Raw genomic sequence first — 7,859 nt, 5'->3', positions numbered from 1 at the left:
ACAGGTGAGGGTACGGAAACGTAGGAGGGTCGGGCTATGTGCCGACGCACGGGTCAGTGCCAGCGTACGGGCCAGGAGTAGGCAACGGCGTAATGTAAGGTGTAGGGCTGGTGGTGGGTTTCCTTTCCGGGCTAGGGTTAGGGTTAGGGAACGGCAAGGCTTAGGGCACAGGTGAGGGTACGGAAACGTGGGAGGGTCGGGCTACGTGCTGACGCACGTGTCAGTGCCAGCGTACGGGCCAGGAGTAGGGTACGGCGTAAGGTATGGTATAGGCTTGTGGTTGATTTCCGTCCCAGGCTAGGGTTAGGGTTAGGGAACGTCAAGGCTTAGGGAACAGGTGAGGGTACGGAAACGTGGGAGGGTCGGGCTACGTGCTGACGCACGGGTCAGTGCCAGCGTCCGGGCCAGGAGTAGGCATCGGCGGAAGATAAAGTGTAGGGCTGGTGGTGGATTTGCGTTGTGAGCTAGGGATAGGGTTAGGGAACGGCAAGGCTTAGGGCACAGGTGAGGGTACGGAAACATGGGAGGGTCGGGCTACATGCTGACACACGGGTCAGTGCCAGCATACGGGCCAGGAGTAGGCAACGGCGTAGGATAAAGTGTAGGGCTGGTGGTGGATTTGCGTTCCGGGCTAGGGTTAGGGTTAGGGAACGGCAAGGCTTAGGGCACAGGTGAGGGTACGGAAACGTGGGAGGGTCAGGCTACGTGCTGACGCACGGGTCAGTGCCAGCGTACGGGTCAGGAGTAGGGTACGGAGTAAGGTAAGGTGTAGGGCTGGTGGTGGGTTTCTATTCCGGGCTAGGTTTAGGGTTAGGGAACGGCAAGGCTTAAGGCACAGGTGAGGTTACGGAAACGTGGGACGGTCAGACTACGTGCAGACGCACGTGTCAGTGCCAGCGTACGGGCCAGGAGTAGGCAACGGCGTAGGATAAAGTGTAGAGCTGGTGGTGGATTTGCGTTCCGGGCTAGGGTTAGGGTTAGGGAACGGCAAGGCTTAGGGCACAGGTGAGGGTACGGAAACGTAGGAGGGTCGGGCTACGTGCTGACGCACGGGTCAGTGCCAGCGTACGGGCCAGGAGTAGGCAACGGCGTAAGGTAAGGTGTAGGGCTGTTGGTTGGTTTCCGTTCCGGGCTAGGGTTAGGGTTAGGGAACGGCAAGGCTTAGGGCACAGGTGAGGGTACGGAAACGTGGGGGGGTCGGGCTACGTGCTGACGCATGGGTCAGTGCCAGCGTATGGGTCAGGAGTAGGGTACGGCATAAGGTAAGGTGTAGGGCTGGTGGTGGTTTTCCGTTCCGGGCTAGGGTTAGGGTTAGGGAACGGCAAGGCTTAGGGCACAGGTGAGGGTACGGAAACGCGGGAGGGTAAGGCTACGTGCTGATGCACGGGTCAGTGCCAGAGTACAGGCCTGGAGTAGGCAACGGCGTAGGGTAAGGTGTAGGGCTGGTGGTGGGTTTCCGTTCCGGGCTAGCGTTAGGGTTAGGGAACGGCAAGGCTTAGGGCACAGGTGAGGGTACGGAAACGTGGGAGGTTCAGGCTACGCGCTGACGCACGGGTCAGTGCCAGCGTACGGGCCAGGAGTAGGGTACGGCGTAAGGTAAGGTGTAGGGCTAGTGGTTGATTTCCGTTCCAGGCAAGGGTTAGGGTTAGGGAACGGCAAGGCTTAGGGCACAGGTGAGGGTACGGAAATGTGGGAGGGTCAGGCTACGTGCTGACGCACGGGTCAGTGGCAGCACACGGGCCAGGAGTAGGCAACGGCGTAGGATAAAGTGTAGGGCTAGTGGTGGATTTGCGTTCTGGGCTAGGGTTGGCGTTAGGGAACGGCAAGGCTTAGGGCACAGGTGAGGGTACGGAAACGCGGAAGGGTAAGGCTACGTGCTGATGCACGGGTCAGTGCCAGAGTACAGGCCAGGAGTAGGCAACGGCGTAGGGTAAGGTGTAGGGCTGGTGGTGGGTTTCCGTTCCGGGCTAGGGTTAGTGTTAGGGAACGGCAAGGCTTAGGGCACAGGTGAGGGTACGGAAACGTGGGGGGGTCGGGCTACGTGCTGACGCATGGGTCAGTGCCAGCGTACGGGCCAGGAGTAGGCAACGGCGTAGGATAAAGTGTAGGGCTGGTGGTGGATTTGCATTCTGGGCTAGGGTTAGGTTTAGGGAACGGCAAGGCGTAGGGCACAGGTCAGGGTACCGAAACGCGGGAGGGTAAGGCTACGTGCTGATGCACGGGTCAGTGCCAGAGTACAGGCCAGGAGTAGGCAACGGCGTAGGGTAAGGTGTAGGGCTGGTGGTGGGTTTCCGTTCCGGGCTAGGGTTAGGGTTAGGGAACGGCAAGGCTTAGGGCACAGGTTAGGGTACGGAAACGTGGGACGGTCAGGCTACGTGCAGACGCACGTGTCTGTGCCAGCGTACGGGTCAGGAGTAGGCAACGGCGTAGGATAAAGTGTAGGGCTGGTGGTGGATTTGCGTTCGGGCTAGGGTTAGGGTTAGGGAACGGCAAGGCTTAGGGCACAGGTGAGGGTACGGAAGCGTAGCAGGGTCGGGCTACGTGCCGACGCACGGGTCAGTGCCAGCGTACGGGCCAGGAGTAGGCAACGGCGTAAGGTAAGGTGTAGGGCTGGTGGTGGGTTTCCGTTCCGGGCTAGGGTTAGGGTTAGGGAACGGCAAGGCTTAGGGCACAGGTGAGGGTACGGAGACGTGGGAGGCTCAGGCTACGTGCTGACGCACGGGTCAGTGCCAACGTATGGGTTAGGAGTAGGGTACGGCGTATGGTAAGGTGTAGGGCTTGTGGTTGATTTCCGTTCCAGGCTAGGGTTAGGGAACGGCAAGGCTTAAGGCACAGGTGAAGGTATGGAAACGTGGGAGGGTCAGGCTACGTGCGGACGCACGGTTCAGTGCCATCGTACGGGCCAGGAATAGGGTACGGCGTAAGGTAAGGTGTAGGGCTGGTGGTGGGTTTCCGTTCCGGGCTAGGGTTAGGGTTAGGGAACGGCAAGGCTTAGGGCACAGGTGAGGGTACGGAAACGTGGGAGGGTCAGGCTACGTGCTGACGCACGGGTCAGTGCCAGCGTACGGGCCAGGAGTAGGGTACGGCGTAAGGTAAGGTGTAGGGCTTGTGGTTGATTTCTGTTCCAGGCTAGGGTTAGGGTTAGGGAACGGCAAGGCTTAGGGCACAGGTGAGGGTAAGGAAACGTGGGAGGGTCGGGCTACGTGCTGCCGCACGGGTCAGTGCCAGCGTACGGGCCAGGAGTAGGCAACGGCGTAGGATAAAGTGTAGGGCTTGTGGTGGATTTGCGTTGTGGTCTAGGGTTAGGGTTAGGGAACGGCAAGGCTTAGGGCACAGGTCAGGGTACGGAAACGTGGGAGGTTCAGGCTACGTGCTGTAGCACGGGTCAGTGCCAGCGTAAGGGCCAGGAGTAGGCAACGGCGTAGGATAATGTGTAGGGCTGGTGGTGGATTTGCGTTCCGGGCTAGGGTTAGGGTTAGGGAATGGCAAGGCTTAGGGCACAGGTGAGGGTACGGAAACGTGGGAGGGTCAGGCTACGTGCTGACGCACGGGTCAGTGCCAGCGTACGGGTCAGGAGTAGGGTACGGCGTAAGGTAAGGTGTAGGGCTGGTGGTGGATTTCTATTCTGGGCTAGGGTTCGGGTTAGGGAACGGCAAGGCTTAGGGCACAGGTGAGGGTCCGGAAACGTGGGAGGGTCAGGCTACGTGCTGAGGCACGGGTCAGTGCCAGCGTACGGGCCAGGAGTAGGGTATGGCGTAAGGTATGGTATAGGGCTTGTGGTTGATTTCCGTCCCAGGCTAGGGTTAGGGTTAGGGAACGTCAAGGCTTAGGGCACAGGTGAGGGTACGGAAACGTGGGAGGGTCGGGCTACGTGCTGACGCACGGGACAGTGCCAGCGTCCGGGCCAGGAGTAGGCATCGGCGGAAGATAAAGTGTAGGGCTGGTGGTGGATTTGCGTTGTGAGCTAGGGATAGGGTTAGGGAACGGCAAGGCTTAGGGCACAGGTGAGGGTACGGAAACATGGGCGGGTCGGGCTACGTGCTGACGCACGGGTCAGTGCCAGCATACGGGCCAGGAGTAGGCAACGGCGTAGGATAAAGTGTAGGGCTGGTGGTGGATTTGCGTTCCGGGCTAGGGTTAGGGTTAGGGAACGGCAAGGCTTAGGGCACAGGTGAGGGTACGGAAACGTGGGAGGGTCAGGCTACGTGCTGACGCACGGGTCAGTGCCAGTGTACGGGTCAGGAGTAGGGTACGGTGTAAGGTAAGGTGTAGGGCTGGTGGTGGGTTTCTATTCCGGGCTAGGTTTAGGGTTAGGGAACGGCAAGGCTTAAGGCACAGGTGAGGGTACGGAAACGTGGGACGGTCAGGCTACGTGCAGACGCACGTGTCAGTGCCAGCGTACGGGCCAGGAGTAGGCAACGGCGTAGGATAAAGTGTAGGGCTGGTGGTGGATTTGCGTTCCGGGCTAGGGTTAGGGTTAGGGAACGGCAAGGCTTAGGGCACAGGTGAGGGTACGGAAACGTGGGGGGGTCGGGCTACGTGCTGACGCATGGGTCAGTGCCAGCGTACGGGTCAGGATTAGGGTACGGCATAAGGTAAGGTGTAGGGCTGGTGGTGGTTTTCCGTTCTGGGCTAGGGTTAGGGTTAGGGAACGGCAAGGCTTAGGGCACAGGTGAGGGGACGGAAACGTGGCAGGGTCAGGCTACGTGCTGATGCACGGGTCAGTGCCAGCGTACGGGCCAGGAGTAGGCAACGGCGTAGGATAAAGTGTAGGGCTGGTGGTGGATTTGCGTTCCGGGCTAGGGTTAGGGTTAGGGAACGGCAAGGCTTAGGGCACAGGTGAGGGTACGGAAACGTGGGAAGGTCAGGCTACGTGATGACGCATGGGTCAGTGCCAGCGTACGGGCCAGGAGTAGGGTACGGCGTAAGGTAAGGTGTAGGGCTTGTGGTTGATTTCAGTTCCAGGCTAGGGTTAGGGTTAGGGAACGGCAAGGCTTAGGGCACAGGTGAGGGTACGGAAACGTGGGACGGTCAGGCTACGTGCAGACGCACGTGTCTGTGCCAGCGTACGGGCCAGGAGTAGGCAACGGCATAGGATAAAGTGTAGGGCTGGTGGTGGATTTGCGTTCGGGCTAGGGTTAGGGTTAGGGAAAGGCAAGGCTTAGGGCACAGGTGAGGGTACGGAAACGTAGGAGGGTCGGGCTACGTGCCGACGCACGGGTCAGTGCCAGCGTACGGGCCAGGAGTAGGCAACGGCGTAAGGTAAGGTGTAGGCCTGGTGGTGGGTTTCCGTTCCGGGCTAGGGTTAGGGTTAGGGAACGGCAAGGCTTAGGGCACAGGTGAGGGTACGGAGACGTGGGAGTGTCAGGCTACGTGCTGACGCACGGGTCAGTGCCAACGTACGGGTCAGGAGTAGGGTACGGCGTAAGGTAAGGTGTAGGGCTTGTGGTTGATTTCCGTTCCAGGCTAGGGTTAGGGAACGGCAAGGCTTAAGGCACAGGTGAAGGTACGGAAACGTGGGAGGGTCAGGCTACGTGCGGACGCACGGTTCAGTGCCATCGTACGGGCCAGGAATAGGGTACGGCGTAAGGTAAGGTGTAGGGCTGGTGGTGGGTTTCCGTTCCGGGCTAGGGTTAGGGTTAGGGAACGGCAAGGATTAGGGCACAGGTGAGGGTACGGAAACGTGGGAGGGTCAGGCTACGTGCTGACGCACGGGTCAGTGCCAGCGTACGGGCCAGGAGTAGGGTACGGCGTAAGGTAAGGTGTAGGGCTTGTGGTTGATTTCTGTTCCAGGCTAAGGTTAGGGTTAGGGAACGGCAAGGCTTAGGGCACAGGTCAGGGTACGGAAACGTGGGAGGTTCAGGCTACGTGATGTAGCACGGGTCAGTGCCAGCGTACGGGCCAGGAGTAGGCAACGGCATAGGATAATGTGTAGGGCTGGTGGTGGATTTGCGTTCCGGGCTAGGGTTAGGGTTAGGGAAAGGCAAGGCTTAGGGCACAGGTGAGGGTACGGAAACGTGGGAGGGTCAGGCTACGTGCTGACGCACGGGTCAGTGCCAGAGTACGGGTCAGGAGTAGGGTACGGCGTAATGTAAGGTGTAGGGCTGGTGGTGGGTTTCTATTCCGGGCTAGGGTTCGGGTTAGGGAACGGCAAGGCTTAGGGCACAGGTGAGGGTACGGAAACGTGGGAGGGTCAGGCTACGATCTGACGCACGGGTCAGTGCCAGCGTACGGGCCAGGAGTAGGGTACGGCGTAAGGTATGGTATAAGGCTTGTGGTTGATTTCCGTCCCAGGCTAGGGTTAGGGTTAGGGAACGTCAAGGCTTAGGGCACAGGTGAGGGTACGGAAACGTGGGAGGGTCGGGCTATGTGCTGACGCACGGGACAGTGCCAGCGTACGGGACAGGAGTAGGCATCGGCGGAAGATAAAGTGTAGGGCTGGTGGTGGATTTGCGTTGTGAGCTAGGGATAGGGTTAGGGAACGGCAAGGCTTAGGGCACAGGTGAGGGTACAGAAACATGGGAGAGTCGGGCTACGTGCTGCCGCACGGGTCAGTGCCAGCATACGGGCCAGGAGTAGGCAACGGCGTAGGATAAAGTGTAAGGCTGGTGGTGGATTTGCGTTCCGGGCTAGGGTTAGGGTTAGGGAACGGCAAGGCTTAGGGCACAGGTGAGGGTATGGAAACGTGGGAGGGTAAGGCTACGTGCTGTCCCACGGGTCAGTGCCAGCGTACGGGTCAGGAGTAGGGTACGGCGTAAGGTAAGGTGTAGGGCTGGTGGTGGGTTTCTCTTCCGGGCTAGGTTTAGGGTTAGGGAACGGCAAGGCTTAAGGCACAGGTGAGGGTACGGAAACGTGGGACGGTCAGGCTACGTGCAGACGCACGTGTCAGTGCCAGCGTACGGGCCAGGAGTAGGCAACGGCGTAGGATAAAGTGTAGGGCTGGTGGTGGATGTGCGTTCCGGGCTAGGGTTAGGGTTAGGGAACGGCAAGGCTTAGGGCACAGGTGAGGGTACGGAAACGTAGGAGGGTCGGGCTACGTGCTGACGCACGGGTCAGTGCCAGCGTACGGGCCAGGAGTAGGCAACGGCGTAAGGTAAGGTGTAGGGCTGGTGGTTGGTTTCCGTTCCGGGCTAGGGTTAGTGTTAGGGAACGGCAAGGCTTAGGGCACAGGTGAGGGTACGGAAACGTGGGGGGGTCGGGCTACGTGCTGACGCATGGGTCAGTGCCAGCGTACGGGTCAGGAGTAGGGTACGGCATAAGGTAAGGTGTAGGGCTGGTGGTGGTTTTCAGTTCTGGGCTAGGGTTAGGGTTAGGGAACGGCAAGGCTTAGGGCACAGGTGAGGGGACGGAAACGTGGCAGGGTCAGGCTACGTGCTGACGCACGGGTCAGTGCCAGCGTACGGGCCAGGAGTAGGCAACGGCGTAGGATAAAGTGTAGGGCTGGTGGTGGATTTGCGTTCCGGGCTAGGGTTAGGGTTAGGGAACGGCAAGGCTTAGGGCACAGGTGAGGGTACGGAAACGTGGGAGGGTCAGGCTACGTGCTGACGCACGGGTCAGTGCCAGCGTACGGGCCAGGAGTAGGGTACGGCGTAAGGTAAGGTGTAGGGCTTGTGGTTGATTTCAGTTCCAGGCTAGGGTTAGGGTTAGGGAACGGCAAGGCTTATGGCACAGGTGAGGGTACGGAAACGTTCGAGGGTCGGGCTACGTGCTGACGCACGGGTCAGTGCCAGCGTACGGGCCAGGAGTAGGCAACGGCGTAGGATAAAGTGTAGGGCTGTTGGTGGATTTGCGTTGTGGGCTAGGGTTAGGGTTAGGGAACGGCAAGGCTTAGGGCACAGGTCATGGTACGGAAACGCGGG

The sequence above is a fragment of the Mesoplodon bidens genome, assembly GCF_964165515.1.
Source record: "Mesoplodon bidens genome assembly, chromosome: 4".
Lineage (NCBI taxonomy): Eukaryota > Metazoa > Chordata > Mammalia > Artiodactyla > Ziphiidae > Mesoplodon > Mesoplodon bidens.
This window is presented reverse-complemented; position numbering follows the sequence as displayed.